A 22,705-nucleotide genomic window follows, 5' to 3' on the forward strand; every position below is an offset into this window, starting at 1 on the left:
GTTTTATCCCAAATCAAGAAAAATACATTTGTGAATTTATATTCAAAGTTTAAGACTTGGGATTTCAAGGCCGGGCGCGGTGGCTCAAGCCTGTAATCCCAGCACTTTGGGAGGCCGAGACGGGCGGATCACGAGGTCAGGAGATCGAGACCATCCTGGCTAACACGGTGAAACCCCGTCTCTGCTAAAAAATACAAAAAACTAGCCGGGCGAGGTGGCGGGCGCCTGTAGTCCCAGCTACTCGGGAGGCTGAGGCAGGAGAATGGCGTGAACCCGGGAGGCGGAGCTTGCAGTGAGCTGAGATCCGCCACTGCACTCCAGCCTGGGCGGCAGAGCCAGACTCTGTCTCAAAAAAAAAAAAAAAAAAAGACTTGGGATTTCAATAAATGGCTGTTGATGCCATCATGAGTCAGCGTATTTCTATTCCAGCAGCCCACTTTCCATACTGTTTGATGCCAAAGACCAAGGGTCCAAGAAGGACAGATACACCAATATGAAATCAAACATTGTGCTAAGTGACGAATTCTGGAAATCGCTTTTCTCACATGTAGCCCCATAACCACCTGTGTATTATATGATTCCATTATATAAAATTAAAAATCAACAAAATTAATCTAGAATATTAGAAGTCAAAACACCATTTACTTTTGGGGAAGAGTGGAGTATGAGGAAGCTTACGGCACGCTGACAACATTCCTATGTTTGATCTAAATGGTGATTTACATGGATTTGATTGCTTTGTGATAATTCTGAACTATGCACATAGGTGTGTATACTTCTGTTGTGTGTTACTACATATAATAAGCAAATAAGAAAATCCATGTTAAGGATTCTATCACCAATATTTTTAAAATTATCCTGCCAGGCACAGTGGCTCACACCTGTAATCCCAGCACTTTGGGAGGCGGAGACAGGCAGATCACGAGGTCAGAAGATTGAGACCATCTTGACTAACACAGTGAAAGCCCGTCTCTACTAAAAATACAAAAAATTACCCAGGCTTGGTGGCGGGCGCCTGTAGTCCCAGCAACTTGGGAGGCTGAGGCAGGAGAATGGCATAAACCCAAGAGACAGAGCTTGCAATGAGCCGAGATCCTGTCACTGCACTCCAGCCTGGGTGACAGAGCGAGACTCCATCTCAAAAAATAATAATAATAAAATAAATAAATAAATAAATAAATAAATATCCTAAACAAATGCAGAGATAAACAAATGTTCATGATTGGTAAAATTTAACATTGTAGGATGCCATTCTTCTCAAATTAACTTATGAATTCAGTACATTTTCTTTGTCTTTTTTTTTCTTTCTTTTTTTTTTTTTTTTTTTTTTGAGACGGAGTCTCGCTGTGTCCCCAGGCTGGAGGCAGTGGTGCGATCTCAGCTCACTGAAAGCTTTGTCTCCCAGGTTCAAGCCATTCTTCTGCCTCAGCCTCCCGAGTAGCTGGGACTACAAGCACCAGCCACCACGCCTGGCTAGTTTTTTTTTTTTTTTTTTGTATTTTTAGTAGAGATGGGGTTTCACCATGTTACCAGGATGGTAACATCTCCTGACCTCGTGATCCACCCACTTCAGCCTCCTAAAGTGCTGGGATTACAGGCGTGAGCCACTGCACCCGGCCGAATTCAGTACCTTTTTTGACAACATTTCAGGAGAAGTTTTTGAGGAACTGAGCAAACTGATTCGAAGATCATATGGGCAAACAAAGGTCTGTGAGAAACAAAGATTACGAATAAGAAGAGCGAAGAAAGAAAGAGACTCAACCTAAGGTGTATGAAGACATGTCACAACGTCATTTTAATGATACAAAATAAAGTAGAATAGGTAGTATGGTTCCCACATGGAAACAAAAAGACCAGTGGAATGCAATATTGAGGCACAAACAAAGTATCATTTGGATAGAAAGTTGGAGCATAATAGAGGTGAAATAAATCTGTTGTCATTGACAGAAATAAAAAGAGTATTTAAAAGTGGATAATTGTATGAGATTTTATTATATGGAGAAAAACTAAGTTGCACAAAATATAAACAAAAATAAACCCTAGATGTCCTAAACTTGATACCTAAAATTAAAAGGCTACTAGAATAAAGGAGGATATATTTGTAATAGATAGTTGGGAAATCTGTCACTGAGAAAAAGGGGAAATGAAATAGAAAAATCAGTCAAATCTCTACATAGATAGTACCAAAGGGGAAACTTGAGTGGCTAACAAGGGTACAAAATGGTGAATACCACCAACAGTAGCCAGAGTAGTTAAATACTCCTTTTTTACTCTTGACTCCTAAAATTATACAAATGTAGAAAGTTAAATTATAGGAAAATTTGGCAATTACAGAAGGAAAGGGGAATCCTCAGGCATGTCTGGTGAGAATGCAGACTGAAACATTTTGGATCTCAATCCAGCATTCCTTAATGAAAAGAGTGGTGTCTACTCAATGACAAATATGTTGAGAAAGCAATTTCTCACATCTCTTAAGGATATGACTATATCCTAGAGCATTCATTAAACACATTTGCAAGGATGAAGAGAAAAATAAGAGAGACAGGCCTTATGAAGACCACTAATACCAGTGTGCCTTTAATTGAAGAGTACAATGAACTCCAGTTTCTGCATCTTAAGTGCAACTGAGAAAGGGGAAAAAGTAGAAAGAAAAAGAAATCCTATTTATAGGCCGGGTGCGGTAGCTCACGCCTGTAATCCCAGCACTTTGCGAGGCCGAGATGGGCGGATCACGCGGTCAGGAGACAGAGACCGTCCTGGCTAACACGGTGAAACCCCGTCTCTACTAAAAATACAAAAAAATTAGCCGGGCGAGGTGGCAGGCGCCTGTAGTCCCAGCTACTCGGGAGACTGAGGCAGGAGAATGGCGTGAACCTGGGAGGCGGAGCTTGCAGTAAGCCGAGATCCCACCACTGCACTCCAGCCTGGGCGACAGAGCGAGACTCTGTCTCCAGAAAAAAAAAAAAAAAAAAATATATATATATATATATATATATATATATATATATGCATTCTTATTTGTCAATTATTTTCTCACAGAGACAATTTCTATTTAAATAGAAATCAAATCAAAGTAATGATGATTTTATTCTATTACTTCTATGTTTCTCCAAGGGAGAACAAACTCTTAACATCTGCATGAACTAACTGGTAATTTTCCCTATACACACAAAGCTGCAAAAAATTTTAAACAATCTTATAGCTCTTAGGATCTGGCTTTTAACCTCCTTTTCTCCAGGTGGCATTATTGCACAGTGGTCATGGGGCAGGCAATAAAGTCTTAATTTTCCCAGCTGTGGTAGTTTAGGCAATTTATTCTGTTTCTCAATTTAATAGCTATGAAATAAACATAATTGTATCTACTATATAAAATTGAAGGAAAAATTAAATCAAAGCATTTATGTACAGGCTTGGCATATCAACCACTACATTTAGATCTTGCTAAGAATGCCTTTACTTCCTGAATTCTTCCTAGTACTCTACCTGTCCTGGGTGGATTTATTTATTGTTACCATCATGAATCATGCAGACCTCCAAGTTTCTCTTCTTACTTGAAACAATCTTTCTTCATCTACTCTTCAAAGTTTTTCTTTTTTGTTTTTTTTTCTTTCTATCTCTCGTACTTCCTAAAATTTATCTTTTCCAGGCAGGCGTTTTGAAAACCAAATGAAGAAAAACTTAGCAGTGTTAGTTAATTTTTAGCAAAAAATAAAAGTGAAAAATGTTTTCTGACCATAGCATACTTGTATTATCAGTACAACAACCCGGTAGTGGTTGAGTAAATGCAGCCAGCTCTTACTAGGAAATGCAAGGATTCCAGAAGCAGATAAGTTTCATTGCAAAACAAAAACAAAAACAAAAACAAAAAAACCCATAAATGTTCTTTAATCTGGGAAGTATCTACATAAAACAATCGCCCAAATTTTTTTGGTCATTTTGTACAGTCACCTAATATTTCAAAATTAAAGTAGGGAGGGAAAAAAAGCTCATAAACGAGTTGAATCAAAGAGAACCAATTCTATTAAGTGCTTTCATTTATCTGTGAAAATAAACTTGATGATAAATATTCTAGAGGGGGAAGAATTGTACTATTGTTTTCAGAAACAAAAAGAGTTTAAAGAGTGCGGTGTGTATATTTTATCTTTTAAAATTAGAATCTACATTGATGAGTAAACACCTGAGGTAGTGATTACAAGCTTCTTAACCAAACCTCATGGAGGTGCCTTTGCAAAAGTGATTCTTTCTGCTAAGTCATGTCACAGTGACTCTGAACCCCACTGGTGCTGTTGAAACCTGTTTGCAACATGCCATTCGTGAGAACTTTGTATTTCAGTGGGCATTGTATTTATTCATGGAAGAATACCACTGGAAATACCTGTTCTAAGACAGGATTCCTGTTGAATAAGCCATTGTGAGTGTTTGTGTATAATCATTTCCTGTAGATAAATTGTCTGCTGGCAAATAAATAATATGGTCCGTTTTCAAAATAAACTAGCTCGTTGTTCTGAAAAGCTGCAAGCAACATCATTTGTGTTGGAGTGTTTAAACAGGTGATATGTGCTTCCTTGAAAAAGGAGAAAGCTAAAAGTGTACTAGTATGTTGAGCGTGCAGTTTTTTGGTTAGTATTGGTCGCATATTCAGTTTTTATTCCTTAGAAACTAAAACTTCCTAAGTAAGCCCACCTTTTGTATTAATTTATTTTGATAACATGAATCTCTTGCAGTACCATAAGTCCAAAATTATTATCTATTGATCTGACTCCCCCAAGTTCTGTCCATGCTCTGTACAATATCATACTGCCTGCCCACCATTCCACGTGTACTCTCCAGACTGCCCATTGTTCCACACATAATAGTAAATGCATCTTTCAGATCTGTTTGCTTCCTTCCACCCACCAACACTGGGGCTGAGTGACAGAGGAAGGGCCACGCGTTGGCTGACCCACAAATGTAGGCAAAGCTGAGAAAGCTGAACACGGGGTGCTGTCAGAGGAAGGTTCTCCAAAGACTATTTATTACACAGGGATGTAGGACTAAGAACTGAACCCAGGACTGACGGCGTTTCAGTACTTTAAGGCGAGATCTGAGCACAGCTACAACTTGGATTTCAGTCCTGTTCTAACTGAAATAAGTAACTAGGAAATTCTCCAGGTAGAGTGTTGGCAGGAATTCAAGCAGGTCAGCCTCCAGTTTGGGAGATCTGATAGTGGAGCTCAGGGGTCCAGGCCCTGCTACTGTGAACTTCACAGGCAACGAAGTACAGAAGTTTTTAGTGGGTAGGGGGAAAGATCAACATTCTTAAATTCAGAACAAGACTGGTTTCAAGATGACCATCAGAGGATGGGCCAGATAACTAGGATTACAAGGCTCTTCCTCTCCCTTTTCTACCTAAGCCTCAAGTTGTTCAAAATTCTTTATTAAGTCTTCATTTATTTTTATATCTCATTATTTTCTACAGACATGTGATTGTTCCACTTTTATACACAGCGTATTTCCCTAAGTGTTCCTTGTCACGGGTTAAATTATGTCCCTCCACGGAAAGATATTTTGAAGTTCTAACCCGCAGTACCTTGGAATATGAACTTATTTGGAAATAGGGTCAGTACTGATGTAATTATTTCTGATGAGGTCATACCAAAGTAGAGTGGGCCCTAATCAAATATGATTGCTATCCTTAGAAGAGGATGATGTGAAAATGCAAACACATAAGGAAGACAGCCATGTGCAGACAGAGGCAGAGATCAGAGCTATGTTGCCACAAGTCAAGGAACACCTGGGGCTACCAGAGCCTGGGAGAGGCAAGGAAGCATTCTTCACTAGAGGCGTCAGAGGGAGCATGGTCCTACCAACATGTTGGTTTCCAACTCCTAGTCTCCAGAACCATGAGAGAGTGGATTTCTCTTGTTTTAAACCACACATCGTGTGGTATTTTGTGTTATTATTAGCTGCTGTTGTATCCCCACTGCCTGACCTGATGATTTACATGTAGTGGGTGCTTGGTACAAACAAGTAAATATGTACCTGCCTTTCTCCCACTTCTACTAGACTGAAATTTCCATGAAGCCAGAAACTATGCATGACTCATCTTAGTCACCCTTAGAGAAAGGATACTTCACAAAATGGGCCCTAAGGTATTTGTTGAATAGAAACATGGAAGACCTCAAGTTTTATTTTCTTATAATAGCCCATTTTTATTAAAATAAAGTTATGGACAAATAACGGAAACAAGAATACTCAGGAAATACAGATGAAGTCTATTCGCATATCTTCCACAGCTCTATCTCCTCATAGTTGACTTCATATTTATTACTGTTACTGAAATATTGAAAACACAGTTCACACTTGGGCTGCTTGTATCTGTGAGGATATACAGCGTGTTCCCACAGTTCTCAGCTGGCTTATCCCTGGTTAGTGTATAAACTCTGGACAGAAATGCTCGAGTGTGGTTTATGTTAGCAAACCCGGTTGCTTCCTGAGTGCTTCCCTTGCTCCCACCAACCATTTTCCAACAGGAAAGACAACAAACAGCTCTTTTATTGCTGTAGCTGCTAGCAATCCCAGTAGCATGAGAAAGTTCACTTTACCGAGTTTATTACTCAGTAATAATAAAAAAAGAACAAAAGAAAATTGCCAAGGAGAAGGCAATACGGTCAGTGTCAGTGTGATGATTATTCAGAGAACAGAAGCCATGGAGCTGCCGTTACTATAAACATGTCTCCCTTTTATTGGCAGATGTTTCACTTAAATAAACATAATCAGGATTTGGGAAGATTCACCTTGGCAGCAGCTAAAAGTAATGAATATTCACTAATCTCCTTGTGTCCCAGTTGTTCCTCCAACTGCTCTGGAAACTGTATTTATGGCGGTGCACTGGAGATAGGCAGCAGAGAGCATGATGGGCCACATGTTGTTTCCGATCCATCCACAGCTCCACACAAACAAGGAGAAAGTTTATTTCCTTTTTTATCCCTCATTATTATAAAACACTGTAAGCCAAAAATAAAATTCTAAGGCCCCCAACCACTTGAGTGGACCCCTCCTCTGAGCCAGGACACTTCGAGGTTAATCTGAAAAATGGATTCAGGCCATGACAGGAAGGGAGGATCAAACATGCTTCATTATGCCCTCCTCCCTTTTGGAATTCAGGAAAAGGCAACCAGCATTTAACATCAACACATACCTTAAGTCTGATAAGAGACATTTACAGTCTATTCTCTCTGAAGCCTGCTACCTGGAGTTTTCATCTGCATGATAAAACTTTGGTCTCCACAACTCCTTATCATAACCTACACTTTCCTTTCTATCAACAATAACTCTTTCAACCAATTGCCAATCAGAAAAGTTTTAAATCTACCTATAACCTGGAAGCTCCCACTTTGAGTTGTCCCCCATTTCTGGTCTGAACCAGTCTATATCTCACATATATTTGATTGATGTCTTATTTCTCCCTAAAATGTATAAAACCAGGCTCTGCCCTGACCATCTTGGACACATGTTCTCAGGATATCCTGCGGGCTGTGTCATGCACAATTGGTCACTTGTATTTGGCTCAGAATATGTCTCTTTAAATATTTCTCAGAGTTTGACTCTTTTTGTTGACAATATGTATAAGTACCTCTTTAGTTTATTTCATTGTATTCCAGAATCCCTCCAAAATGCTGGTACTGAGAGAAAGCTAATAGCAATTCTATATGCCAGTCACCTTAACTTTGAATTCTTTGTATCAACATGACAAGTTTGGGAATGTATTATCATTTTAGTCATCAAAAATGAACTTAAAGACATTTAAAAGAAAGAGAAACTCACTCACGCCCACTTAGGGAAAGGAGTGGGGTTTACCATGACTATTCAATAGGTTTTGGGGGTGGGGCTGGTTGAATCTCCCAGAACTCAAGAGATAATCTATAAAGAATCAAAGTACCTCCTTTCTCTGCCTCTTATCCCAGCTCATCCTGTTTCCTCTGCAGGCATCTCTCTGTGCTTTCTCCCCAGTTTGGCCCCAGATGACCTCCTTATTCTCAAGTCTCTGTCCATTTCTATTTCCAAGGATCCACTACCTAATGCTAGTCCAATTTTTAGTGTGTCTTAGTCCAATTCCTGAGAAGGCCAATCTGGACAACTCAGCTATTCTGCCTGGCCAGATGTCCATGCTGTCCAAACAGGCAAACAATAGAACTGAGGCCCACTGCTTCCATTGCCCTGAGGCAAAGAAGCAGACTTGAGAGCAGAGGATGCATCTGAAACATACTTCAAAATGTATCCTAAAGATATTTAGCAAAAATAATACCTTCTGGTTGCAAAGTGTTAAAAACATAAGTTCTACCTTGACTCTCACCCAATCACACCTTTGGTTCATTTAGCAATTGCTTCACGATTCTGACATAGCACTTTCTAATACCTGGAAAAAATTATATTATTTTGGATTTATAAATCTGCGAGCAGAATACTATCCCCTTTTGTACCATTTCAGTTGATAATTAGCAGTGATGTGCTGGTAGGAGTATTCTCTCTGTAAAAATAGATTAACAAATTCCCATGATGCCTGACAATTAGTCAGGAATCTTCTGGTATAGAATCTTACTGTTCTTGCTTCTATAAAAGTTAAAAAACCCCACAGGTTACTTTATAGTTTATGAGCAAATTTAACTTAGTCTCTTTATGCAACCCATTTCTGTTATATGCTAGGTCTTTACCTATTACTTTTTTGCTATGTTGCCATTAAATTCAATCTCATAACTCTAAAATAGGATTTGTAAGGATTGTTCTTAAAAAAATGTTTTATTTGATTAAACTATCCTCTTCTTGGAATTGTCTAAAGCTATCAACTCAGATTACAGAACAGTTATTTCACTTTGATTCATATGCTTCACACGGAGACAACAGCAGGTGTACAATACATTTTTTATTAATGTACAGAGATTCAGAGTATTCAAGTATGAAGGGCTACATGAGAAAGGTCATCTGCCAACCAGACACTAATCAGAACTTAAAGCCAACCAAAATACATGCTGTTTATAAAAATAGTAAATATAAATGTATTATCCTTCCTCAAGTGTTTATTAGTATATAATTCATATGATAGTTGACAAACAGAAAGAAAGCCCATACAACTCATTTGTGCAAGGCAAGTTTTGCTTATCATCATGTCCATCCAATATAGTGCCTGACACCTCAGAGGTATTAACTCCTAGGAGGTATTATCAATATTTGCTGAAAGAATACAAGTGGATGATTTAGGACTGTAATAGGAATGGCACAAACAGAATAAGACCATCATAAACTTCCTGTTAAAAGGCAAGTAGGCAGACTATGGCATCAATGTGGGACTGGAGTTGAAAGCAGGATTGAACAGCAGGGCCTGTGTCACAGGAAGAAATGCTGGGACATGGATTCTCATCTCCGAGACACTGGAAAATAGACTCAGGAACAAAGCCTCAGATCTGTAAAAGATGCACCTCAGAAATTCACATTCACAAGGGACTGGAGAAGACAGAGTCAAAGAAAGGAGCCAGCTCTGCTAACACCACTGTGGACCACGTAGTCACCATCCTGAAAGCAGCAGTGCTATCTTCTTATATCCAAAAGGCACAGCATAAGACACTTGAGTCAAATTCTTTCATTCTGAGACAAGGAGTGTAAAGATTTAGCTCTGGAGGTCAGGATATGTGAGCCAAACAAGAAATGCCATCAGCAAATAACTCTTACAGTGAATGAAAGGAAGGCGTGGAGAGAGTAATGAGGCTCAGATCTTACAAATCCAAGCTGAAGTAAAACTATTTAGAGCTTTGCAAATAAAGTTAGCCTATTAAACCTGAAGATAGGACTCAGTAGGGTCAGGTTGATTGAAAATCACACAGCAACAGGGAGATAAGATGACAATGGCATAAAGCTGGGTCAGGCTGTCTAGAGGGAGATGCAGAATAGTGACACTAATCAGGTGTTTTGGGTGACATTTGTATCTAAAAATAGTATGCAACCCACACAAACATATTTATATCCATAGGAATTAGTATTAATAGGATTAATATCTTAGCACTTAATTAACATATTAAGCACTTTACAAAGATTAATTCAATATTATTTAGATTATGAGTGACTAACAGATATTGCTCAGTTGTGAGGCAGACTTGCTGATTTATAGTCATTTATTGTCCATGCTTGCTGACCTGCTAAGCTGCTCTGTTGTGCTCAGGGGAAAGGAAGTGGAAAAGCTTTTGATGTATTTCTGTCTTCCCAATATATACGTAAGGAGAATGGATAGGTAGATAGACAGAGAGATGATTGATTGATACACAATTGATTGATAGACAGATAGGGTAGATAAATAGATGATTGATAGATTGATAGATATACAGATAGATAGATAGATAGATAGACAGACAGATAGGAGAGATGATAGATGAGAGATAGATAGATAGATAGACAGATAATAGATAGTGATACAGTTTGGCTGTTCCTGCACCCAAATCTCATCTTGAATTGTAGCTCTCATACTTCCCACATGTTGTGGAAGGGAGCCAGTGGGAGGTAACTGAATCATGGGGATGAGTCTTTCCCATACTGTTCTTGTTGTAGTGAATAAGTCTCATGAGATCTGATGGTTTTATAAAGAGTAGTTCCCCTGCACAAGCTCTCTTGCCTGCCGACATGTAAGAGGTGACTTTGCTCTTCATTTGCCTTCAGCCACGATTGTGAGGCCTCCACAGTCATGTGGAACTGTGAGTCAATTAAACCTCTTTCTTTTATAAATTACCTAGTCTCAGGTATGTCTTTATTAGCAGCATGAGAACAAAGTAACATAGATAGATAGGATAGATAGATTAAATAGATAGATGATAGATAGATAGATAGATAGATAGATAGATAGATAGATAGATAGATAGATAGATGACAGGATAGAGAGATAGGATAAACAGATAGGTAAACAGATAATAGAAAGATAGATAAATGATATATAGATACATCTAGACATCACTCAGCTAATGCTGTTTAACAAACTGAAACAAAATAGACCACATATTCTTGAAGATATCCTTCTAGTTCTGACAAAAGAGACTTGAGGTGAGGCAACTAGTAGTGGGCAGTGGGCTGTACTAGAAAGAGCATCAGGCAAGGAGTTCTGGCTTTTATAACCTTGGTAATTCCCTGCCTTTATAAACTCTATTTGACTGATATAAAATTGCTCTGTTTCATCTCGATAATCTCTAGGTTTCTAGGTTTTCTTTGGTATAAATTTCAAATGTGCAAGTGCAATTTTGTTACAGAGATATATTGTGTGATGATTAAGTCTGGGGTTTTGGTTTATCCATCACTTGAATAAAGTACAATGAACCCATTAAGTGATTTATCATCCCTTATCCCCCTCAACTCCTCATCCGTCTGAGTCTCCAGTGTGTACCAGTTCACACTCTATGTCCACGTGTACACAATATTTACTTCCCACTTCTAAGTGAGAACATGTAGTACTTTTCTTTCCATTTCTGAGTTGTTTCACTTAAGACAATGGCCTTTGGTTTTATCTATGATGCTGTGAAAAACATGATTTCATTTTATGGCTGAATGTTATTCCATTATGCATATATATAATTATATATGTTTATATATTATATATCTTTATATATTATTATTTATATATAATATATATTTATACGTTATGTATAATTATAATTATATGTAATATACATTGTATATAATATATACACTTTAATATATAATATTATATATGGTATATAATATACAATACATACAATATAACTATATACAATATAATTTATAATTATATACACAATATACAATTATATAATATGTTATATTGTACATATAATATATAATTGTATATAATATATAATAATATATAATATGCAATTATATAATACATAATTGTATTGATATATATTATATATAAATATATAATATATATAAATATGTGTAACTATATAAAATATATATTTAGATACTAATTACATATTATATATAACTATAATTACATATAATTATATATAACAAATAGAGTATATAATAAAAATTACATATAATTTTATATAATAGATAATATTATATATGATAATAATAACAACATGTAATTATACATAATAGATGGTATTATATACAATATTTCCTTTATCGAACCATCTGTTGATAAACACTTAGGTTGATTTAGAATTCCACAATATTAATGGAATTTGGAACATCATTGACTGCAATTTTAAAATAATAATCTGGCAAGCTGGGTACAGTGGCTCATGCCTGTAATCTCAGCACTTTGGGAAGCCGAGGCAGGTGAATCACGAGGTCAGGAGTTCGAGACCAGCTTGGCCAACATAGTGAAACCCCGTCTCTACTAAAAATACAAAATATTAGCCAGGTGTGGTGGCGCAAACCTGTAATCCCAGTTACTTGGAAGGCTGAGGCGGGAGAATAGCTTGAATCTGGGAGACGGAAGTTGCAGTGATCTGAGATCGTGCCACTGCACTCTAGCCCAGGTGACAGAGCAAAACTCCATCTCAAAAATAAATACATACATACATACATACATACATACATACATAAAAAATAAAATAAAATCATAATCTGGCTATTCATGATCCAAACAAGATGGATTTCTAGAGAATTTAAGGAGGATTAAGCTTCAGGGCTCCTTCCTTATCTGGAACCCTTGAGCTCTGTCATTTGTCAGGTGGCCTAGCAGAATTTAGATGAGAAGAGAAGCCAAGTTGCAGTCAGGGATTATGTTTAAGAAGACATTTATGGTAAATTGACTGAAAATATTCCAAAAAATGAGGCTCTAAGACTCTGGAAATGGGTAATGTTTTCTATTGTCGTTCTAAACTAATATTTACTTTTGTACCTACTTTTGTATTTGTAATTTTGCATTCTTTTTAAAAAGAGAACCATCCTTCCAATTGTATTGTGCAGTTTTAGGCCCCAGATAACTTGGATGGAGTTTAGTCAATAAGCTTTCGTAAAATCTTTGGCCCTGGCTTGCTACTTATGCCTGAATCATCGATAGATGTTTTTCTTACCTCCTGCTCTTGTAAATACTCCCTAAGTTTTTTGCAATATCCACTTCACCTTTCACTGAGATCTGGGAATCCAGGGCTGTCCAACTTTCTATTGCAGCGAGTTGTCAGGAGGACTGAAGGCTTTACCTGATGTATGCCCATTCCCAAACCCTGTGGAGCCTAGATCCTGTTCTTGGTGCTCCCTCATTTTCTCACACCTGTCCTGACTTCTTACCAGTTTGGGTACATAACTACAAAAAATTCTGACAGGAAATGAATCTCTTGCTCTTCCAGCCCCTCTTCCCACATATTTCAGTAACTGACCCATCAATCTTACTTTTCAAAAGTGAGTATGCAACTAAGTAAACCCTGTTGACAGTCATTTCAGGAACAAGTTGTATAGAAATTGATTGGAATGTGATGCTCAATGACATTCTTACTTATAACATACATTTCTCTCACTACCTAAGATGTAAAATTTACAGGATATTCTTTGATTTTCCTCTGTAAGCCTATTTTTGCTATTATAATGTCTGTTTTAAAGCATTTGATTCTTTGCACCATTTTTAAGAGGATATTTAACCATAAAAGTAAACTTTTCCATTCCATTTTGCCCAATGATTTCTTTTAGCTAAAATGGTCAATTTTCAATTTGATTTTCAGTTTATAAAAGAACGCATATTGAGAATTGTTCATTTTATAGTTCATTTAATATGTTATTGTAGAAGTGTATTGTGCATAGAATTATTATTTTTGGAAAAGATAAAGTTCATGAAGTCTTGTTAGAGCAATTACGAGAACACTGTGGTTTCCACTTCCAACTTAATACTTCTATTCTCAAGATTTAAGGTATAAAAATTACCAATTAAAATAAAAACATTATATTCTTTGGGAATTAGGTTAAGATTTATTTTATTTTTATTTTTTATTCTTTTATTATTATTATTTTTTGAGATGGAGTTTCACTCTTATTGCCCAGGCTGGAGTGCAATGGTGCGATCTCAACTCATTGCAACCTTCACCTCCCAGGTTCAAGCGATTCTCCTGCCTCAGCCTCCTGAGTAGCTGGGATTACAGGTGCCTGCCACCACATCTGGCTAATTTTTTGTATTTTTAGTAGAGACGGGGTTTCACTATGTTGGCCAAGCTGGTCTCGAACTCCTAACCCCAGGTGATCCACCTGCCTTGGCCTCCCAAAGTGCTGGGATTATAGGCATGAGCCACTGCCCCCGGCTAGGTTGAGATTTTTATAATATTCAAGAAAAGAGAAACAAAGATTGATGGAACTAGTGTCCTCTGTAATGGCTCAGAAAGAAGAAGCTATTTTTGCTGGACACCTCTTCTACCCTGTTAGGTCAGGACAGGTTTGAAATTCCCCTGGGTTTACAGAATAAAAGACCTCAATGTCCCCTGGAAAATGGCTAAGCTGGATTCCTAAGGGAACTCATGAAAATCTACTAAATGAAATCTGAAACCACTGGTACCACTGTCTAATGATTCATCTCTGAAAAGCAGATAGGTCAAATAGATTACTGTTACGCATTAAATTGTCCCCTACACTGCCACCAAATGCATATGTTGAAATCCTAACCTCCAGTACCCAGAGTGGGACCTGATTTGGAAATAGGGCTGTTGCAGATGAAATTAGTTGTGATGAGATCATACTGGAGTAGGGTGAGACCCTAATCCAATATGACTGGTGCTCTTTTAAAAAGGGGTGATTGGACATAGACAGCACACAGGGAGAGCTCCATGTGAAGTTGAAGGCAGAGATGTGGGTGATGCAACAGAGAAGCCAAAGAATGCCAAAGATCCCTAGCAAAACACCACAAGTTACAGGAGAGGCATAGAACTTCACAGGCCTCAGAAGGCACCAACCCCACACACAACTTGATTCCAGACATTTAGCCTCCAGAACTGTGAGACAGTAATTTCTGTGTTTCAATCATGTTACCTAGCAAACTAATACAAATATGGTGACTATTTGCAAGAAATGTCTGTCAGGGTTGTTGCAAACTTTTCTAAAATATAACCAACTACATAGATGCACTCAGGAAAAAATGAGTAACATCCAAGGATATTCTATCCAACATCCCCTTCTTTTTAGTTCTTCTTGTTTCTTGCCTTTTTATCTTGGTATCTCCACAGTTATGGAAGACATGTATCTGTTTATATCTTAATAAAAAATATCTTGTAATTGAATTTCACTACAAACCAATGGTTTTTCTTGTGAGCAAAGTAATATTAAGTGGATGCAAAAGTAATTGTGATTTTTGCCATAGGCAAAACCTATGACCGATGGCAAAAACCACAATTATTTTTGCACCAACCTAATATAAGCAATCATGAACTCCTTCCCCATCTCTGGAGGTGTCTACAGCAACCCCTAAAGGGGCACGGCAGCGTCCTGCTAAAAGACCTGTGCTAGTGCGCCTTCCCAAACCCTGAGTGAGCAGTGTTGCTTGCTCTGGGAGCTCATACTATTTCACATATTTAAGCTACCCTCCTTCAGGCAGAGTGTGGAGGAAGTGCAGGTAATATCTGGGTAATTTTTTCACATTCCTTTTTGTTATTTATTTATTTTTGAGTGGCTCATGACTGTAATCCCAGCACTTTGGGAGGCCAAGGTGGGTGGATCATCTGAGGTCGGGGGGTTGAGACTAGCCTTGCCAACATGGTGAAACCCCGTCTCTATTAAAAATACAAAAAATTAGCCATGTGTGGTGGTGGGCGTCTGTAATCCCAGCTATTTGGGAGGCTGAGGCAGGAGAATTGCTTGAACCTGGGAGGAAGAGGTTGCAGTGAGCCGAAATCGTGCCATTGCACTCCAGCCTGGGCGACAGAGTGAGACTCTGTCTCAAAAAAAGTAATAATAATAAAAATAAAAATAAATAAAAAGAGGGAGAGTGGTTGGCTATCATGGTGAACTCATATAGCAAAATACTTTGGCAAAGACTCTTTTACTGGAGATAAATTTCTACCCAGCCCTTGCTATGGACAGGGCTTTTGCAATCTATGTCTCCAGGATTGCAAGCCTTTGACTGAATCTCAGCTCCTGCATCTTCTCACTGGTCCCTACAGTTGGCCTTTCCAGAACTGAATATTTTCAGTATTCACGGATCAGATGAATTGTCAGGATGTCCTCTTTCCTCTGTCCCCGGAAACTCTGCTTTCAAGTGGTAAACCCAACACTTACAGCTGATCACATGGAAGACTGCAGAATAGATACACTCAAGTAAAGGATCCCACCCAGTCTGGCCTGAACTGAGCTTCTTGGTCTGACTCAGCTATTGCAGGATGTGACTCTTTGAGAGTCATTAATTTCTAGCCTTCCCTTCACTTCCTGTCTTAGTCCATTCAGGCTGTTATAACAAAATGCCTTACACTGGATACTTTGTAAGCAATAGAAATTTATTGTTCAGGCCAGGTGTGGTGGCTCAAGTCTGTAATCCCAGCACTTTGGGAGGCCAAGGCAGGTGGATCACGAGGTCAGGAGTTCCAGACCAGCCTGACCAACGTGGTGAAACCCCGTCTCCACTAACAATACAAAAATTAGCCGAGTGTGGTGCTTTTGCGCCTGTAATCCCAGCTACTCAGGAGGCTGAGGCAGGAAAATTGCTTGAACCTGAGAGGCGGAAGATGCAGTGAGCAGAGATCGTGGGGTTGCACTCCAGCCTGGGCGACAGAGGGAGACTCTGTCTCAAAAACAAAACAAAACAAAAAAAAAAAAAAGAAAAGAAAAGAAAGGAAAAAGAAAAAGAAAAAATAAATTTATTGCTCAAAATTCTGGAGGCTGGGAAGTATAGGATCTAGGCGTCAGCAGATTTGGTGTCTGGAGGGGCGTCCTCTCTGCTTCAAAGATGACACTTCTGGCTGGGTCCCCACACTGTGGCAGACATTCCCCGTCAGCCTCTTTTGTAAGGACACCAGTCCCACTCACAACGTGGAGCCCTCATGACCCAATCACCTCCTAAAAGCCCCACCTCTTCATAACAACGTATTAAGGTTTAGATTTCAACATATTAGTTTTGAAGGGAAATGAATATTCAGACTATAGCACCCCCAACCCCAGAGAAAGTGTATAAGTTACATAGGTGGCGTTGATGATGAAGTTAAAGATATAAACCACATAATGACTTTGAAGTTCTCACTGAAAATGGGATAGTTGATCCCTGCTGAAATGAGCTATCTGGAGAAGTAGATTTGATTTGCTCCAAGTCACACACCGAATACAGCTGTAGAGAATACAGCCTATGAGTCTAGAAATTTTAGCTACAGTTACTCTGAAGGAGAAAGCACAACACAGGAGCCAGCTGACCTCTGAATTTTATTCTGGTCAGTGGTGGAGGAGCAGCTGAGAACAGGGGCAGGGTGCCGGGGAACTCAGGATATGGAGCATTCATCCCCCCTCCATCTGTAGACAAAAAGCTCAGGAACCCAGAGCTAGAGGATACCAGCCTGGGGCTGGGGGTGGGGATGGCCTAATTTCCAGCAGCTGCAGCTGAGTAATAACTGTTAGAGTGCACTGCCAAGCTGCAGCACTGGACATCAATGTCGTGGGCTAGGGCAGGGACAGAAACTTCAGTTTTGTCTTTATCCATGAGACAATTGTACCCCAGGGCCCACTTCACAGGTCCTGTGGTCAGAGTTCTAGCTCAAAACCTCACACCCAGAAGCAGGACCCTTTCTTGGGGTTTAATGCCCTTCTGTCTCATTCTTGAAATTCTTAATAATTTTGTCTTTGAATTTGTGTTTTATAAGTGACAGCTAATGGGGCAATTGAGCATTTGCTAGGAGCTTAAAACCCTTGCTCATGCTTGTCTAACCTCCTACTGGCACACTTTCCATTGCTGCCTTTCCATCTCTCTGTGATGGGCTTTTGCTGCTCCCCAGCAACCACTGCTGCCCTCTGCCCCCAGTAGGGGCCTGAGCACAGGAACAGGGAAGGTTATGGTCAGGTGTTCAAGGGCCCCAGGAGTCTGTAGTGATGTGCACTTAACTGGTGAGTATCCCCATGTTCAGGGAGCGTGACACTAAATAGCAGATAAAAAATACAATAACAGATCCAAAGATACTTGTAGCATGCAGAAGAAAGAAAGAGGTTTTTTTCCTGGTTTTGAATAAGGGACCACATTTGTATGGGTTTGGTGCAGCTGGAATGTGGATCTCTGCCACAGAAAAGTATCATTTGCAGGCAGTATCATATCATTTTGGTCAAGCACGAATACAGGCCACCAGAGTTGTTGCCTGGTACCCCAGACAAGGCGAGTGGCAAGTTTTGTCATCCACATCTAAAGCGAGTTTTCATTTGTGTGATACTTTGATGGAATTAAGAATATTAACAATTCTTACATAACAACCAACAGTATTCTACAGAAGATTTATATGACAGGAACGAGAAACAGCTCCCTTTAATTATATCTAGATCTCGCTTTGGCACACTTCCACATCCTTCCAAAGGCAATTTTAACTAAATAGCACACTGCAGGACTGTGCAAATTATCTTATAAGAATTTATGATGAATAGACAGTCTATAGAGAGTAGCTCATTTTCATTATTGATTTCATTTTCTCCATATATTTTCCTTACATGTATTACTTTCTCTTATGTTTATAAAATGATGCATTGTATGATATATGCATTTATGTACATGTATTTTATATATGTTACACATTTATTTATATAAATTGGTACACAGTTACACAAGGTCCCATAAGAACAGCCTCATATGGATATTACCTAGGTTTATATCTTCATTCCTCTAATCCAAACTAACATTACTTAAGTCAAAAGAATTTTTCAAATTTCTTAGTAAATCGATTGCCAATCCTTTTCAACCATTTTTCCTCTCTGAGTACTTCCACTTCTCTAAGATTATTTGCATATTTAAATTTAAAAAAATAGTCTGACAACACTGCCAAAATAAGATTCTTTTAATGGACTCTTCTGCTTTTCTTTATGTTGAAAATTATACTCTTCAAAAAACTCTTCTCACACTTCCAGAGAATATGTGTCATGAGGGTAGATATTGTCTCTTTCTTATTTGCTATTTCAGACTTAGCACGTATCATCACAACAGCATAGAGTAAATGCTTAATAAATATTTAATGAAGAAATGAAAACAATATTTTAAGGAAATACTTATACTAATTAGCTATTCCTGTTATCATACTGTATAAAAAACCATCCCAACACCAAGTGGTATCAAATGGCAAGCATTTATTCTTGGCTGCCTGGTGCAGCTATGCTTCAGGCTGAGGTGGCTGCGATAGCTCTGCTCACCCTGAGGGGCTGTGGTTCTAGCCTGCATTGCACATCTCTCAGCCTCCTACAATCAGGGGGCGACTGGAGCAAGTTCTGTGATGATGGCAGAGGCCCACATCATCAAGCCCATCATAAAAACACTCTGCAACATTTTGGTTATGTCGTGGCAAATGAGTCACACACCCCAGGCCCACAGTCAAGGGGTAAAGAATTACACATCACCTACTTTCCAACATACTATCAAAATTAGAATAAAAACCCATGTGACTCTCATTTTGGAACCTTATCCTTTTTATTATGTCTTGTTTTGGTTGGAACAATGTTGTGAGGTAACATTACCTCTACCATAATGATAGCCATTATTATTATAATTGTTATTATCACTATCGTTGACATACTCATTAAAGTCAAGAAGATACTCATAATGCCTTCTATCAAAACTATGCATTCATTTTGATATGGAATTTCCAGTTGATCTAATAAAATAAGAAAAATAAAACAGAGAATTTTAGTGTTAAAAAAAGAGATAAGCCAGGTGAGGTGGCTCACGCCTGTAATCCCAGCACTTTGGGAGGCCGAGGTGGGTGGATCACGAGGTCAGGAGATCGGGACCATCCTAGCTAACATGGTGAAACCCCGTCTCTACTAAAAATACAAAAATTCAGCCGGGCATGGTTATGGGAGCCTGCAGTCCCAGCTACTCGGGAGGCTGAGGCAGGAGAATGGCGTGAACCCAGAAGGCCAAGTTTGCAGTGAGCCAAGATTGCGCCACTGCAATCCAGCCTGGGCGACAGAGTGAGACTCCATCTCAAAAAAAAAGAAAAAAAAAAGAGATAAAATTATGTTTTTTTCTTTTAATTATAAGTATTTTTAAAACACAATAGTACACTATTTCAATCCAGCAAGTTAGGTAAATTATTGTCTCTATCCCTTATTAGTTGTCTATATTTTGGCAATTAATAACTCTCTGAGCCTTAGTTAACTTTCAGTGATGAGCATAATAACTACCTCATAAGGTTTTGATGAGAATAAATTAGGCAGTTTTTGAGCATACCTCAGTAACTGGCACATAACAAACACTCAATGAGTAGCATTAGAGGCGGTCATGCTACTGACAGAAGTATAAATGGTAGAATTCGTTTTATTTTCAAAATCTAAACAATAATTGTAAAACTACTCAAAATGAAAATGCATTGTGAAGGAACTTGTCAAGTAACAAAATATTTACATCAGTGGTTTTCCAATATGACAAAAATTTATTTGAAATATAAATGTAAAATATCTCATTAACTATTATATGACAACAATAAAAAAGCATTAAATACATTTGAATAACTTTAGTTGGAGATATGCAGAACTCATATGAAGTTCAGCTTACCTAAAATATACTAAAAGGCTTGAATTAATTAAACTTTTTAACACATTACTAAATGGGAAGTCTTAATATTATAATGATATTCAATGTTCCTAAATTATTATAAAAATATAATGTTTCTGATCAAAATTCAATGAACTTTTGATTCTCACCATGTTGAAATAACAGTTACTAAGTTTACATTCTTGGCTTAAACAAAGAAGAAAAAAAATATATGAAATAACAATTTTAGATCACTGGATGACAGGTAGTCCAGGACAGGGAAACAAAGCAAGTGAACCCAACAAGAGTCCCAACTCACTGCCTGGAGAGAGTTCCCGGTTTGCAGCCCCACACGGGTTCCAACTTACTGCCTGGAATTTTCAAATTCCAGCACAAGAATCAGTACCTCAAAACAAAGTCAAAAGCCTCAATAAGTAAAGAGACTGAGCTCTGAGTTCATGGAGGTCAAGGCTGCTCAAATTCATATGGTGGAGCTCTGGAGAAAAGGTGTCACACAGATGGTAAGTTCCAGAATTCCCCAGAGATACCGCTTGTGTCTTTGAGTACTGATCACTTCCTGTATGTGAGGAAGTGATCCCAGGGGTGGGTTGGAGGGAGTAACCACTGGAAAGGAGTTGGTAGAATAATCACAAGGAAGGATTGGGAAAAGTTTTGGTTCTCATTAGCCAGAATGGAAAGATTTCTTAACACACAGGGCATTGAGTAGAAACCTTAGAAGGATGTGTTTTTCAGAAGGGGAACCAAATTAGCCTTAGATTAGTAGCTGTGTCTGATCTACCTTGACAACACCTGAAAGCAAACCCCAAAAGTCTCAAAGTGATTCCAAGTAATTTAACTAAATCTTAGAAAACAGTTCAAAATATATATATTTTTTGTAAGGTTGGGGGAATGGAGTCTCACTCTGTGGGCTGCTGGTCTTGAACTCCTGACCTCGTGGTCCACCCGCCTCAGCCTCCCAAAGTGGTGGGATTACAGGCATGAGCCACCACGCCCGGCTCAAAATATTTTTTAAAATATAAATAGTGCAGCACACAATAATGTCAATTTTACATCTGAAAAAAAAAATTACCAGAATGATGACTGCCAAATAAAACACAGAAAATCTAGTTAAATTTGAATTTCTGAAAAACAGTATATGTCTTTCTAGTATAAGCATGTCTCAAATATTTCATAGACATGTTCACACTAAACCACTGTGTTTTTGTCTCAGTCTGTTCAGATTAATATAACAAATTATCATAGACTAAAACAATGGCACTATATATTTCACAGTTCGAAGGCTGGAAGTCTGAGATCAAAGTGCCAGAATGTCAGGTTCTGGTCAGGGCCCTGTTCTAGACTGAAAACTGCCAATTTCTCTTTGCATCCTCACATTGCAGAAAGAGGGCTAGAGAGCTATCTGGAACTTCTTTTATAATGCCACTAATCCCATTCATAAGACTCTGTCCTCATGACCTACCTCATCACCTCCCAAATGCCTCACCTCCTAATACCATCGTATTGAAGGTTGAGATTTCAACATATAAATTGGAGGTGTACATTCAGTACATAACAGTTATTTATCTGAAATTTAAATTTAACTGGCATGCGGTATTTTTATTTGCAAAATCTGAAACCATAATTAGCAGAGATGCCCCCCAAAAGCAGGAAAATATGCCTAATCTGGAGAAATATCTGTCAGTAGAAACAGAACTAGGATAAAATTAGTAGATGTTATAATGCCTATTAAGGACATACTGCATATGATCAAGGAAGTATAAAGAAACATGAACATAATGAGATAAATGGATATAAAAAAGAATAAAAATCCAATTTCTGGAGATGAAAAATACATCTGAAATAAAAAATACAGTGGAGAAGATTACCAGCAGATTAGACACTATAGAAGGAAAGGTTAGTAAAGTTGAAGAAGTAGACAGTATTTAGTAAAATACAAGAAGAAATTTAAAAAAAAAAAACAGTGTATCAGTGAGCTGTGTGACAATTTAAATCAGTCTAATATATATGTAATCGAAGTCTCCAAAAAAGGTGGGGAGGTAAGAAAACAATCCGGACGCAGGG

General features: G+C 38.2%; 1 long non-coding RNA gene across 2 annotated transcripts in view; it reads left to right on the forward strand.

Moving 5' to 3' along the window:
* Window positions 1-10,632: 10,632 nt before the first annotated feature.
* The window catches only part of LOC144340863 (uncharacterized), a 38,986-nt gene continuing 26,913 nt past the window's right edge, over window positions 10,633-22,705 (forward strand). For both annotated transcript variants that reach the window (XR_013417360.1, XR_013417361.1), the window contains exon 1: window positions 10,633-10,718. This is a non-coding gene — a long non-coding RNA (uncharacterized LOC144340863). The remainder of the gene's footprint in view (window positions 10,719-22,705) is intronic.

This window comes from Macaca mulatta, chromosome 5, assembly GCF_049350105.2.
Source record: "Macaca mulatta isolate MMU2019108-1 chromosome 5, T2T-MMU8v2.0, whole genome shotgun sequence".
Classification (NCBI taxonomy): Eukaryota; Metazoa; Chordata; class Mammalia; order Primates; family Cercopithecidae; genus Macaca; species Macaca mulatta.